Raw genomic sequence first — 15,927 nt, 5'->3', positions numbered from 1 at the left:
CACCTGGCGCCTCAGTTGGACCAGCGTTCGTGCTGGACGTGCAGACCGCGTGAGACGACGCTTCATCCAGTCCCAAACATGCTCAATGGGGGACAGATCCGGAGATCTTGCTGGCCAGGGTAGTTGACTTACACCTTCTAGAGCACGTTGGGTGGCACGGGATACATGCGGACGTGCATTGTCCTGTTGGAACAGCAAGTTCCCTTGCCGGTCTAGGAATGGTAGAACGATGGGTTCGATGACGGTTTGGATGTACCGTGCACTATTCAGTGTCCCCTCGACGATCACCAGTGGTGTACGGCCAGTGTAGGAGATCGCTCCCCACACCATGATGCCGGGTGTTGGCCCTGTGTGCCTCGGTCGTATGCAGTCCTGATTGTGGCGCTCACCTGCACGGCGCCAAACACGCATACGACCATCATTGGCACCAAGGCAGAAGCGACTCTCATCGCTGAAGACGACACGTCTCCATTCGTCCCTCCATTCACGCCTGTCGCGACACCACTGGAGGCGGGCTGCACGATGTTGGGGCGTGAGCGGAAGACGGCCTAACGGTGTGCGGGACCGTAGCCCAGCTTCATGGAGACGGTTGCGAATGATCCTCGCCGATACCCCAGGAGCAACAGTGTCCCTAATTTGCTGGGAAGTGGCGGTGCGGTCCCCTACGGCACTGCGTAGGATCCTACGGTCTTGGCGTGCATCCGTGCGTCGCTGCGGTCCGGTCCCAGGTCGACGGGCACGTGCACCTTCCGCCGACCACTGGCGACAACATCGATGTACTGTGGAGACCTCACGCCCCACGTGTTGAGCAATTCGGCGGTACGTCCACCCGGCCTCCCGCATGCCCACTATACGCCCTCGCTCAAAGTCCGTCAACTGCACATACGGTTCACGTCCACGCTGTCGCGGCATGCTACCAGTGTTAAAGACTGCGATGGAGCTCCGTATGCCACCGCAAACTGGCTGACACTGACTGCGGCGGTGCACAAATGCTGCGCAGCTAGCGCCATTCGACGGCCAACACCGCGGTTCCTGGTGTGTCCGCTGTGCCGTGCGTGTGATCATTGCTTGTACAGCCCTCTCGCAGTGTCCGGAGCAAGTATGGTGGGTCTGACACACCGGTGTCAATGTGTTCTTTTTTCCATTTCCAGGAGTGTATATTATTTTCGCGGTTTTCGGTAAAATTTGATACTGTTCTTTTGAAACTGTAGTTGAACATAATTTTACTTTCATTATGTGAGGGGGGTCTAACTAGGGGTATAAAATATCGATATTTCTTCCAGTAACATCAGTTTAAATGGACGACATTTTATCCAAGATATATCGATACTGAAACAATAATACCGAGCGCTTACATTTTTATTTTATATTATTTTCGCGGTTTTCGGTAAATATTTGAAATTGATCTTTTGAAACTGTTGTTGAATAAAATTTTACTTTCATTGTGTGAAGGAGTCCAACTAGTTTTCAATTTTGGGTCCTCTGCTGCTCCTTATTCATGTGAATGACCTCTCACTTAACGTTCAGCAAGCAGAACTAGCACTTTTTGCAGATGACACAAGTGTTATAATAAATCCCGATTCCAGAAAAAGCAGCTGAAGATATTGTTAAGGACGTCTTTCAAAGAATTATTAAGTGGTTCTCAGAAAATGTACTCTCCCTTAATTTTGAAAAAAAAAAAAACTCACTATATCCAGTTCTGTACACCGAATAGAGTCATATCGACAGTAGATGTAGCATATAAACAGGGCTCAGTTGACAGGGTAGATTTCTCCAAATTTTTGGGTGTTCACATTCATGGCAACTTGAACTGGAAGAAGCATATTACTGAGGTTCTCAAACAATTAAGTTTAGCTTCTTTCGCTCTTCGTATAGTCGCTAGTCTTGCTAATAAACAGATCAGCCTCCTAACGTAATGTGTATATTTCCATTCAATAATGTCTTATGGAATAGTTTTCTGGTGTAACTCACCACTTGGAATGAAGTATTGAGTGCACAAAAGAGAGTAGTGAGAATAATTAGTGGTGTTCACCCAAGGACGTCATGTAGGCACCTACTCAAGGAGTTAGGTATTTTAACTGCATTCGCTAATGAAATTCGTTATAAATAATCCATCTCAATTCGCGAAGAACAGTGATGTTCATACGTACAACACTAGAGGGAAAAATGACCTTTCCTACCCGTTATTGAAGCTGTTCAAAAAAATGGTTCAAATGGCGCTGAGCACTATGGGACTTAACATCTGTGGTCATCAGTCCCCTAGAACTTAGAACTACTTAAACCTAACGAACCTAAGGACATCACACACATCCATGCCCGACGCAGGATTCGAACCTGTGACCGTAGCAGTCGCGCAGGTCCTGACTGAGCGCCTAGAACCGCTAGACCACCGCGGCTGGCTATTGAAGCTGTCAGTTGCTCAAAAGGGAGTGCAATATTCAGCAACAAAAATCTCTGATCATTTGTCCAACAACATAAAGTATCTGGCAGGTAGCAGATCAAGTTTTAAATCTAGCTTAAAATCATTTCTTTTGGACACCTCCTTCTGTTCTATGGACGAGTTTCTGTTTCAGAGCTGGTAAAAATAAAATAAAATAAAATAAACAAAAATAATTTGTACTTCTAAATGTAGTTGCATGTGTAGAACTAAAAAGTTCTGTAATATTAATATTAGCACCATTCATGTGTGTATATACACTCCTGGAAATGGAAAAAAGAACACATTGACACCGGTGTGTCAGACCCACCATACTTGCTCCGGACACTGCGAGAGGGCTGTACAAGCAATGATCACACGCACGGCACAGCGGACACACCAGGAACCGCGGTGTTGGCCGTCGAATGGCGCTAGCTGCGCAGCATTTGTGCACCGCCGCCGTCAGTGTCAGCCAGTTTGCCGTGGCATACGGAGCTCCATCGCAGTCTTTAACACTGGTAGCATGCCGCGACAGCGTGGACGTGAACCGTATGTGCAGTTGACGGACTTTGAGCGAGGGCGTATAGTGGGCATGCGGGAGGCCGGGTGGACGTACCGCCGAATTGCTCAACACGTGGGGCGTGAGGTCTCCACAGTACATCGATGTTGTCGCCAGTGGTCGGCGGAAGGTGCACGTGCCCGTCGACCTGGGACCGGACCGCAGCGACGCACGGATGCACGCCAAGACCGTAGGATCCTACGCAGTGCCGTAGGGGACCGCAACGCCACTTCCCAGCAAATTAGGGACACTGTTGCTCCTGGGGTATCGGCGAGGACCATTCGCAACCGTCTCCATGAAGCTGGGCTACGGTCCCGCACACCGTTAGGCCGTCTTCCGCTCACGCCCCAACATCGTGCAGGCCGCCTCCAGTGGTGTCGCGACAGGCGTGAATGGAGGGACGAATGGAGACGTGTCGTCTTCAGCGATGAGAGTCGCTTCTGCCTTGGTGCCAATGATGGTCGTATGCGTGTTTGGCGCCGTGCAGGTGAGCGCCACAATCAGGACTGCATACGACCGAGGCACACAGGGCCAACACCCGGCATCATGGTGTGGGGAGCGATCTCCTACACTGGCCGTACACCACTGGTGATCGTCGAGGGGACACTGAATAGTGCACGGTACATCCAAACCGTCATCGAACCCATCGTTCTACCATTCCTAGACCGGCAAGGGAACTTGCTGTTCCAACAGGACAATGCACGTCCGCATGTATCCCGTGCCACCCAACGTGCTCTAGAAGGTGTAAGTCAACTACCCTGGCCAGCAAGATCTCCGGATCTGTCCCCCATTGAGCATGTTTGGGACTGAATGAAGCGTCGTCTCACGCGGTCTGCACGTCCAGCACGAACGCTGGTCCAACTGAGGCGCCAGGTGGAAATGGCATGGCAAGCCGTTCCACAGGACTACATCCAGCATCTCTACGATCGTCTCCATGGGAGAATAGCAGCCTGCATTGCTGCGAAAGGTGGATATACACTGCACTAGTGCCGACATTGTGCATGCTCTGTTGCCTGTGTCTATGTGCCTGTGGTTCTGTCAGTGTGATCATGTGATGTATCTGACCCCAGGAATGTGTCAATAAAGTTTCCCCTTCATGGGACTATGAATTCACGGTGTTCTTATTTCAATTTCCAGGAGTGTATATCTTGTAATCTTATTTTTCCGACATCATATCGATAAACTTATCGTAAAAATGATCTACGGAACATGACATTACTAAACTAACTAAACTTTCATCACGTCCAATCTTTGTCTTTCACTGTGTGAAGCGAGTACGGTGGCACAAAGACCTTCGACTGCACTGGGGGGATGGCGGCGTGTATGGAACTTAAAATAATTTTTGACGTAAGTAGTGTGCTATTTCTTCTCATCAGCACTGTTCAAAAACAGTTGCTGAAAATGATGAGACGTCTGAGGGAAAATGCTGATCTAATCGGCGCTCGTCGGTACCAACAGAAACTGCAACGTTTTACTGCAGGACGCAGTTTCGCCACTACAACTGTTAGGTCGCTGGCGTTAACAGATATGACTATCCGGGAAATCGACATGAAGTGTTCCGGACGAATCCGATATGTGACGAAACGGAACGATGGAGCCATCAGACACCTTTTATTTTCCCTCTTACGTGACGTTATCATTGTTAGCAAACTGTTATTGCCAAGTGTGAATGTGTATCGTTTTCCTTCCAATTCTTGCTCTAAGGGGGATAAACAATTTGCTGGCTTGTTGATATACGGAATGTCTAATAATAAATCAATACTTAAATATACAGCTCTAAAACCGGCAGTTTGTTTACAATGTTCAGCCGATATTTTTATATACTGGAGCGTCGATACTTCTTCCGTCGATGTATCGATATTGCCCTGATGTACGGTGCGCCGATAACGACATCTTTTAAATATCGATACATCGGGTGGCCGATATTTTTAAAAATATCAACAGTCGTAGTCCAGAGTCACGCACTCCAGAGCGCGCAGCACTGAGTTGTTGCCCTCGAGTAGACCGGCAGTTGGTGCAGCACCTCCAGAGCGTTCCCTGGCGCCGCGGCCTTGCCGGGCCGCCGTGCCGTACATCATTGGCGGCGCGTGACGCTCTGGAGACGAGTCGCCCGGCGTTTTTGGCCCCTCCCATAAATCTCTGCGCTCGCGTCCACGGCGGCGGCCGCGCAGAGGAGTGGCCGTCATAAGCTCTCCTCGTCTTTTCTTTTCTTTTCTTCGCTTCGGCCGCGGCCGACACACACGCGCCGCAGTCAGGATTTACGATGTTCCATTTTACGCGCTGCTCGTCACCCCAGCACGTGAGGCCGTGCGTGGCACAGTTTTGCGACTCTTACTGCTGCGTGACGAAGAGACGGAGGGGGGGGGGGCACTGTTACGATGAGTTACACTGTTTTCAAAGGCCTCGGGGGTGTGATTCGTTGCATAAACGAGCTGGTATATGCACAACACGGGATATACAATCAGTAAGAACTCAGCGATCATTTTCAGCACTTAACACACGAAGTTTTGTTCTCATTGCAGTTATTTATTTTGCAGTTTCCTTTTCAGACGTTCCGATGTCATGGGTCAGCATCTACCAAAATCCTACGTTTCCTGATTGAAACCGAATGTTATAACGAACTTAAGTGTTCTGGGTGGTTTTAATTAAAGTGCCTCTACTTACGGAGGCCCAGTGCGGGCATTAATTATCGTATGGCAGCGGAACTTGGTAGATATGCAAATGCGTTAAGGCAGAACCAATTTACGCTGGAAAAAAATTAGTTCAAATTATGGTCACCAGGTGCAAATCAGGCGCTGTATGCTGCTTGTATTTCGGTATGGTATCCATGCTGTCATTTGACAAGACATAACGTAAGTGAACAGCATGTAGTACTCCGTCGTCAGGCCACGAGTGGCCTACCGGGACCATCCGACCGCCGTGTCATCCTCAGTTGAGGATGCGGATAGAAGGGGCGTGGGGCAGCACACCGCTCTCCCTGTCGTTATGATGGAAATCTTGACCGAAGCCGCTACTATTCGGTCGAGTAGCTCCTCAGTTGGCATCACGAGGCTGAGTGCACCTCGAAAAATGGCAACGGCGCATGGCAGCCTGGATGGTCACCCATCCAAGTGCCAGCCACGCCCGATAGGGCTTAACTTCGGTGGTCTCACGGGAACCGGTGTAGCCACTACGGCAAGGCCGTTGCCAAGTGAATAGCATGTCTTTCGAAAAGAGAGACCGTGTGCTGTTAGCGAAACTGTTTTATGTGAAGAGCAGCAATTACAGTGCTGCACTGACAATTGTGAAATTCAGATTCGATTCATACTGTGCATAATAAAAGCTCATGGCCAGAGGTGTAATGTGGCAAAGCACCAAGATGCACTTCTCAGCCGTTGTCGAGAAAATCGACAGTTAAAAGAAACCATTGCTGTGAAATACTCGCTAGGCTAAATAGCTTTTTACAGCGTCGTGGCGCAGCGGTAAGCGCTCGGGTTCGTAATCCGAAGGTCTCCGGATCGAATCTCGAGCCATGCAAATTTTTTTTATTATTTGTTTTTTTTGTAATTCAAATATATATATATACTTGAAATAAATCCAATCCATCGTCCACCACCAATTGTCTTCTCCGATTTTTGCCGATATGGAACGATACGCGTGGTATGCATCAAACCTGACGAACGATAGAACAATTTTTCAGAATGTCAGTCAGGTGTGTTTCCCAACAGATAATTTAAAAAAAACAATTGTTCTTGTAAAAACGCATCGTTTATCAGATGTGCTCGATGTCGTGCTGTTCTCTGCTTTCCATGTTTCTATGATAACTATCACTCTGGTTCGTGCGATACTCCAGCTACTTCTGGTCACTAATTGTTAATTATGTGCAAGTGTATACCGAACTAATCAATAAATTGTATCCAGTTGAATATTATTTGTAATATTGTGTTTTATTTCAAGTTTTATTTTTCCACGACAAACGACTTTCAACAACTTATTATATGCATAATTGTTGCAACTGATTGCCGGGAATTATATATATATATATATATATATATATATATATATATATATATATATATATATATATCGCTGCGCCACGACGCTGTAGAAGACTATTAAAAGTAGAGAGTATTTCACCGCAAGGGTTTCTTTTAACTGTCGATTTTCTCGACAACGGCTGAGAAGTGCATCTTGGTGCTTTGCCACATTACACTTCTGGTCATGAGCTTTTATTATGCACAGTATGAATCGAATCTGAATTTCACAATTGGCGGCCTCCCCTTGTGAGACAGTTTCGCCGGCTGAAAGATCTGAGGAGATGCCTGGTGTCATTAATTGGTTTAAGGAGGTTGACAATGAAATTCGATAAAGGCGGGTGAGCTTGGTGAGGCACCTGGAAGAGGAAGGAGACCCATCCCCGGTAGAAGTAACTGACGACGTGGCTGTTGCTGTAACTCACCATGCAACACGTACCCCGGGTAATGCTAGCGCTCGCGCAGTGACACAACAACAGTCTAGCCCATGGTCGAAGGTACGGACAGGTTTGCAGTCTCTTTCACACTGGTACCCGTAGGAGAACCAGATGGTGCGGTAACTGAAACTTCACGATCCGCAGCAAAGTTCAGAATTTGCTCTTTGCTTTCTGGAACGGATCGAAATTGATGACATGTCGCCGGGAAATATTCTATGAAGAGGCGTATTTTACATTACAGGTTGCAGTGAATACAGAGAATTCCCGAAATTGGGGTACTGCTAATCGGCGTGTTGTCTACGAAGAGCCATTGGACCCGCCATATGAGAGTGCGTGGTGTGGGTGCACAAGCACCTTTATTTCTGGTCCGTTCTTATTTGTCAATAATACACCCAGAGTGCGTACCGTGACATCTCCACGTTATCGAGACCTCCGTGTACAGGATCGCAACTTGGTGAAAACCACTGTTTTCATGCAAGATGGAGCTACATCTCAGGTCGCTCGTCCAGTGAAAGATCTGCTTAATGAAACCTTATACGAACGTGTTATCTACAGAGGTTTTTCAGATGCATGGCCTGTAAGATCACCTGATCTGAATCCGTGTGACTTTTAGCTCTGGTGGTATCTAAAACAACGTATTTACCAGGGACACATTCTGTCTCTATCTGATCTGAAGGCCATATAGAGGAATAAGTTGCTGAGAGTGCAATGGAACTGGTGCGAGCAGCTGTTGATCACGTCGTTTAACGGATGCAGCATCTTGTCGACGTCACGGGTGCTCATACTGAACAAATTGTGCAAGCGGCAGTTAATAAAAAAATCAATATCATGCCTTTTTCATTTGTTTGACCCTTTCTGCGGCCGGCCGAAGTGGCCGCGCGGTTCTGGCGCTGCAGTCTGGACCCGCGAGACCGCTACGGTCGCAGGTTCGAATCCTGCCTCGGGCATGGATGTGTGTGATGTCCTTAGGTTAGTTAGGTTTAACTAGTTCTAAGTTCTAGGGGACTAATGACCTCAGCAGTTGAGTCCCATAGTGCTCAGAGCCATTTGATTTTGACCCTTTCTGCCTACGTCCCGTTACTAATTCATTACATATGGAACACTTCTATACGTCTTGCATCCACAGCACCAAATTTGGATCTGTCAGCCAAAATTGGAACTAATTTTGTTTCCAGCGTAAATTGATTCCGCATTAACGCATTAGAATATGTACCTAGTTTCGCTGCCATATGACAGTTTCACCCATACTGGACCTCTGTGAATAGCTCCACTTTAATTATAACCACCCGGTATCTCCACGTTCGGTGTCTGGAGTTGTGGTAGGGGTGAGGGAGGGGGGGGGGGAAGTGGGAGTACCTCTCGCTGCGATGTGTATACGGAGTGGCCTCAACCAATTTTCCCCCTCCGTACTGTCGTGAATTTTGAAATTTTTGTGTATGTCTTTTATATTTATCTTACGATTTACTTAACAGCTCTCTAGTGGTCCACATTTTCTCACCCCATTTTAGTATTTCGACCCACTTTAGTTGTACTGACTGTGATGACCCTTCCTGGTGTATCCTTGAGTGACCAGGTTCAGTTTTAGCATCCTAGGCTTGATCTCATTTTTGACTATCTGGCTAAAGCTACTGTCGCGTACATTGTCAACCACGATGACATGGCCCCAGACCCTGAAGACAACAATTCTCCTTTTATCGTTTAATGGCTTTTTACTTTATTTTCCTGTGAGTCGAGGAGCTGATAATTAATTAGCTCCTTTAAACCAATAAGCATCACCATCATCAATAACAGGTGATCGATAATGTTGAGACATAAAAATCTGGATACAGTGTGTCTTGTCAAAATGCACCGCGCAAGTACACACAAACGATATTCAAAATGATTTAGACAAGATATCTGCATCGTGCGAAAGGTGGCAATTGACCGAAAACAATTAAACTGAGAGGTTCTCCATATTGATACTAGAAAATGTTCGTTAAAATTCTGTTACACGATAACTGCAGAAGAGAGTTTCACGGATATCTAGGCAAATGGCGGTGGCAGCCATTTCGACGCGGCAAGATTTTCTTACGGAATTTCAGTCACCGAATTCCTCCTCCGAATCAAAAAAATAGACTCAAAGAGAAGAAAAAAGCGACACTCCACGAAGGAGTTACGTACATTTTCCACAATTTGATATTCATACAGGTATCAACAGAAAATGCGAAATTTTAAATTTTGGCGGCCGATTGATGAATGTGTGACGCTGCAGAGCAATTTCAACGCGCAGCTGACAAGTGTGTTAAACACAGGATACACTGTGTGATTAAAAGTATCGGGACACCTGGCTGAAAATGACTTACAAGTTCGTGGCACCCTCCATTGGTAACGCTGGAATTCAGTATGGTGTTGGCCCACCCTGAGCCTCGATGACAGCTTCCACTCGAGCAGGCATACGTTCAGTCAGGTGCTGGAAGGTTCCTTGTGGAATGGCAGCCCATTCTTCACGGAGTGCTGCACTGAGGACAGGTATCGATGTCGATCGGTAAGGCCTGGCACGAAGTCGTCGTTCCAAAACATCCCAAAGGTGTTCTACAGGATTCAGGTCAGAACTCTGTACAGGCCAGTCCATTACAGGGATGAGTGTCCTGTAACCACTCTGCCACAGGCCGTGCAATATGAATAGGTGCTCGATCGTGTTGAAAGATGCAAGCGTCAGCCCCAAATTGCTTTTCAACAGTGTGAAGCAAGAAGGTGCTTAAAACATCAATGTAGGCCTGTTCTGTGATAGTGACACGCAGAATAACAAGTGGTGCAAGCCCCCCCCCCCCCCATGAAAAACACGACCACACCATAACACCACCGCCTCCGAATTTTACTGTTGGGACTGCACACGCTGGCAGATGACGTTCACCGGGCATTCGCCATACCCACACCCTGCCATCGGATCGCCACATTGTGTAGCGTGATTCGTCACTGCACACAACGTTTTTCCACCGTTCAATCGTCCGATGTTTACGCTCCTTACACCAAGCGAGGCGTCGTTTGGCATTTACCGGCGTGATGTGTGGCTCACGAGCAGACGCTCGCCCTTGAAATCCAAGTTTTCTCACCTGCTGCCTAATTGTCATAGTATTTGCAGTGGATCAAGATTCAGTTTGGAATTCTTGTGTGATGGTCTGGATAGATGTCTGCCTATTACACATTACGACCCTCTTCAACTGTCGGCGGTCTCCGTCTGTCAACGGACGAGGTCGGCCTGTACGCCTTTGTGCTGTACGTGTCCCTTCAAGTTTCCGCTTCACTATCATATCGGAAACTGTGGACATATGGATGTTTAGGAGTGTGGAAATCTTGCTGCAGACGTATGACACATGTGACACCCAATCACCTGACCACGTTCGAAGTCCGTGAATTCCGCGGAGCGCCCCATTGTGCTAGTCTAATGACTACTGAAGTCGCTGATACGGAGTACCTGGCAGCAGGTGGCAGCACAATACACCTAATATGAAAAACGTATGTATTTGGGGGTGTCCATATACTTTTGATCACACAGTGTATGTCGATACCATGGCGTAAAGTCTTTTCGAAATTCATTCCGTGTACTCAGTTGGACTTCGCAGACGGACTCATGAGCAATATACGAAGATGTCAGCATTTGGGATAGGACATTTAGTTTGGCTCAATCCAGTTGGTATAATCGGCGAATCACAGGATATTTGAATAGGAGCGATGCCATTATTCGGAGGAATAGATGAACTCTGGCCGAACTCAACGTCAGGAAGGAAGCGGTCGATCTACAGAGACGACAGAACGTGAGGGCCAAGGATACGTCAGAGGCAATGAGAGCCCCGGAGTAATCATCAGTAAGCGCAACTGATGCTTCAGTGACCACAAGGACCATTAATGGGCGGCTCACAAAAGGGGCCGAGCTCACAGGACGTCTGTACACAAATAAGCCCGTTTGTAGTGGTGTCGGGCACATTTGTCCTGATATCTTATTAACTGGAGTAAAGTTATCTTCAGAAATGAGTTGCGCTTTAAACTGAGCTCTGGTGGACAACGAAGATGTGTCGAGATGCCTCAGTCAGCGATGGGATACCAACCTCACTGTCATCCGCCAAACGGCCGACAGCCAGGACAGATGGTCTCCGGAAAAAAACACCGTCTTCAGGCTACGAGTGTCATCCTCAGTGGAGGATGTGGATAGAAGGGGCGTGGGGTCAGCACACCGCTCTCCCGGCCGTTACGATGGTATTCTAGACCGAAGCCGCTACCATTCGGTCGAGTAGCTCCTAAAATGGCATCAAGAGGCTAAGTGCACCCCGAAAAATGGCAGCAGCGCATGGAGGCTTGGATGGTCACCCATGCAAGTGCCGACCACGCCCGACAGCGCTTAACTTCGGTGATCTCACGGGAACCGGTGTATCCACTGCGGCAAGGCCGTTGCCGGGACAGATGGTCTGGGGTATCATTTCATTTCATAACAGGACCCCTTCGGTTGTCGTCCGCGGGACCCGTACATCACAGCGGTACGTAGCCCCAATTTGTCGCCCTTCATGGTAAGCCAATCTGTCTTACATTTCAGCAAGATAATACCCTCCCGCACACGGCGAGAGTTTCTAGTGCTTGTCATTGTGCTTGCCAAACCCTACCTTGGCCTTCAAGTTCCCGGATACCTCCCCAATTGAGAATGTTTGTAGCATTATGGGCTCTGACCTCCAGCCAGCTCTGGATTTTGACAATATAACACGCCAGTTGGACAGAATTTGGCACAGTATCCCTCAGAATGACATGCAACAACTGTGTCAGTCAATGCCAGGCCGAACAACTGCTTGCATAATGGCCAGAGATAGACCAGCGCTTACTGACTTGCTCAATTTTTGCAGCTCTTTCTCTTGAATAAAACGTCCATTTTTTAAATATTTTTTTAAAATTGTAATCGTTTCTCTGTCTGCAAATGTACAACACATCTACCAGTTTCCATCATGTTCGTATAAATCCTTCGCGGAGTGTCTTTTGTGTGTGTGTGTGTGTGTGTGTGTGTGTGTGTGTGTGTGTGTGTGTGTATTTTTTTCCTATTCCCGTCTACACAGGCAAAATGATCATAGTAATAAAATAAGAGAAATCATCATTCGCACGGAAGGATTTAGGTGCTCATTTTTCAGATGTGCTATTCGAGAGTGGAACGGTCGAAAAATAGCCTGAGCGTGTTTGTATTAATCCTTGGCCAAGTACTTAACTGTGAATTGCAGAGTGGTGGTGGAATTTGTTCTTCTTTTTCTTTCTTTTTTTTTTTTGTTCTAAATTTGTGGTAAATTCCTATGGCACCAGACTGCTGAGGTCATCGGTCCCTAGACTTAAAGACTGCTTAAACTAACTTAGGCTAAGGACAACACATACACACCCATGCCTGAGGTAGGATTCGAACCTCCGACTGGAGGAGCCGCGAGACCCGAGGCAAGCTGGCCCAGACCGTTCGGCTACACCGCGCGGTTATTGCAGATTAATCGTGTAGATGTAGGAGTAGATACAGGCGATATCTGTGCGTATACTGCCAAGGATTCCCGAATAAATAAATCATGCAGTCATTCGAAACATAAAGACGTTGTAACACGTGTTCTTTCAGCCGTAGAAAAAAATTCCAAGTACAGTGGACCTTGCAACAGACGCGTCAGGCACTCAAAAAATAGAGAGAGTTTACAAAGGTCAATAACAATACATTTCTAAACTAGTCAGCAGCTCAAGAAATTTAAACTAAGAAACTGAAAACAACACACATTTATATAAATAGTATATTTACTCCTTTCCCCTAACTCTGTTTTTCTGTTGTTCCAGGTGGCGTCGCGCGCCAGTAGCATGAAAAGTAAGCAAAATTTTATGTACAGTGTAGGTAAATTCATTACAGAGTGAAACTTCATCTTAAAAATACCGAAATTCGATATAGTTAACAATTTAATCAGAATATGAGGACTGTAACTATATTGTTTTAGTTAAAAGGTTATTCTGTTTAATTCTGCCACCGACTGAGCTGCCATCATCATCTGTTACACAGTATTCGTGAACTAAAGCTTTGCCAACAGGGATGTCTTGTATGGCATTGCATTGATTCCGAAGGGTGTGATATAGGAATTCGACTTTTTGTCATGTTGGTTCAAATGGCTCTGAGCACTATGGGACTTAACATCTTAGGTCATCAGTCCCCTAGAACTTAGAACTAGTTAAACCTAACTAACCTAAGGACATCACACACATCCATGCCCGAGGCAGGATTCGAACCTGCGACCGTAGCAGTCGCGCGGTTCCGGACTGCGCGCCTAGAACCGCGAGACCACCGCGGTCGGCTGTCATGTTGGTATAAGTTCTTTTTCTTCCTGGCTATCAGACATTAATGTTGTGAACCTGTGAGACTGGTAGGGAAGTTTTAGTGCTAAGACATTCTGTACGCTTGTATTTGTGTCAACACGAGTGGTTAGTAATCTGTAGTTTGGACTGTTTTAAAATTACACTGTCGGAAAAAAATGCAGCACCTTAAAGAATTGTAGTCAGTGGCGTCAGGGTATATATAATATGCGCACACTGGCGGCGTGCGCATGGCACTGACGAGGCCCGTGTTTTTACTTTGCGGGCAGCAATTGTGCTGAGTTTAGAGGGGAACAGTGTAAGCGACATTCACTGCAGGGTACAGCCATGCCCCACCGACGAGTACAATCCTGTTGAACAGTTTCAGCCATTTGAACGGCGTAGCTTTGTGAGCCTGCAGGAAGCTGGATGGACGAATCGACGCACTGCTGCGCATGGTGGCCGCAATATATCTGTGGTGTGTCGCTGTTTTATTTTATTTTATTTTGTTTATTTCATAAAAATCAGGTCACGGAGAAAAAAGATATCGTAGCTGAAAGTTTTATACGTACTACTGTTGTGGCTGCGCCCTCTTCTCTCAAAGACTTTTGATTGTGTAAATCATGGAGTACTTCTAGATAAGCTCAAGTACTGTGGTATGAATGGGACAGCGCTCAAATGGTTTAAATCATACCTAACTGCAGGAGTGCAGAAATTTGAAATAAGCAGTTCACATAATATGCAAAAAAACTGGTGATTTCTCAAAGTGGGGAACAATCAAGAATGGGGTGCCGCAAGGTTCGGTCTTGGGTCCTCTGCTATTCTTAATATATATTAATGACTTTCCATTCTGTATTCACGAAGATGCAAAGCTGGTACTCTTTGCCGATGATACAAGTATAGCTATCACACCCAACAGACGAGAATTAACTGATGAAATTGTAAACGATGTTTTTCAGAAAGTCATTAAGTGGTTATCTGCAAATGGGCTCTCATTAAACTTTGACAAAACAGTATGTACAGTTCCAAACAGTAAATAGGATGACACCATTAATAAATATAGACTTCGATCAGAAATCGGTAGCTAAGGTAGAATATACAGAATTTCTAGGTGTATGCATTGATGAGGGGTTGAACTGGAAGAAACACACTGAAAATCTTCTGAAACGTTTGAGTTCAGCTACTTATGCTATTAGGGTCATTGTAAATTTTGGCGATATACATCTCAGTACATTAGCTTTGTTGCTGTTGTTGTCTTCAGTCCTGAGACTGGTTTGATGCAGCTCTCCATGCTACTCTATCCTGTGCAAGCTTCTTCATCTCCCAGTACTTACTGCAACCTACATCCTTCTGAATCTGCTTAGTGTATTCATCTCTTGGTCTCCCTCTACGATTTTTACCCTCCACGCTGCCCTCCAATACTAAATTGGTGATCCCTTGATGCCTCAGAACATGTGGTACCAACCGATCCCTTCTTCTAGTCAAGTTGTGCCACAAATTTCTCATCTCCCCAATTCTATTCAATACCTCCTCATTAGTTATGTGATCTACCCATCTAATCTTCAGCATTCTTCTGTAGCACCACATTTCGAAAGCTTCTATTCTCTTCTTGTCTAAACTATTTATCGTCCATGTTTCACTTCCATACATGGCTACACTCCATACAAATACTTTCAGAAACGACTTCCTGACACTTAAGTCTATACTCGATGTTTACAAATTTCTCTTCTTCAGAAACGCTTTCCTTGCCATTGCCAGTCTACATTTTATATCCTCTCTACTTCGACCATCATCAGTTATTTTGCTCCCCAAATAGCAAAACTCCTTTACAGCTTTAAGTGCCTCATTTCCTAATCTAATTCCCTCAGCATCACCATTATCCTCGTTTTGCTTTTGTTGATGTTCATCTTATATCCTCCTTTCAAGACACTGTCCATTCCGTTCAACTCCTCTTCCAAGTCCTTTACTGTCTCGTACAGAATTACAATTTCATCGGCGAACCTTAAAGTTTTTATTTCTTCTCCATGGATTTTAATACCTACTCCGAATTTTTCTTTTGTTTCGTTTACTGCTTGCTCAATATACAGATTGAATAGCATCGGGGAGAGGCTACAACCCTGTCTCACTCCTTTCCCAACCACTGCTTCCCTTTCATGTCCCTCGACTCTTATAACTGCCATC

The 15,927-nt window shown here is 46.2% G+C and overlaps 2 pseudogenes; both read right to left on the bottom strand.

Moving 5' to 3' along the window:
• Positions 1 to 6,045: 6,045 nt before the first annotated feature.
• LOC126204609 (5S ribosomal RNA) lies at positions 6,046 to 6,163 on the bottom strand (annotated as a pseudogene).
• Positions 6,164 to 11,737: 5,574 nt separating this feature from the next.
• Positions 11,738 to 11,855, bottom strand: LOC126204766 (5S ribosomal RNA; annotated as a pseudogene).
• Between the last annotated feature and the right edge of the window lie 4,072 nt (positions 11,856 to 15,927).

Source organism: Schistocerca nitens, chromosome 9 (genome assembly GCF_023898315.1).
Source record: "Schistocerca nitens isolate TAMUIC-IGC-003100 chromosome 9, iqSchNite1.1, whole genome shotgun sequence".
Lineage (NCBI taxonomy): Eukaryota > Metazoa > Arthropoda > Insecta > Orthoptera > Acrididae > Schistocerca > Schistocerca nitens.
Note: the sequence above shows the minus strand (reverse complement) of the source record. Positions and strands in the feature narration are given on the sequence as shown.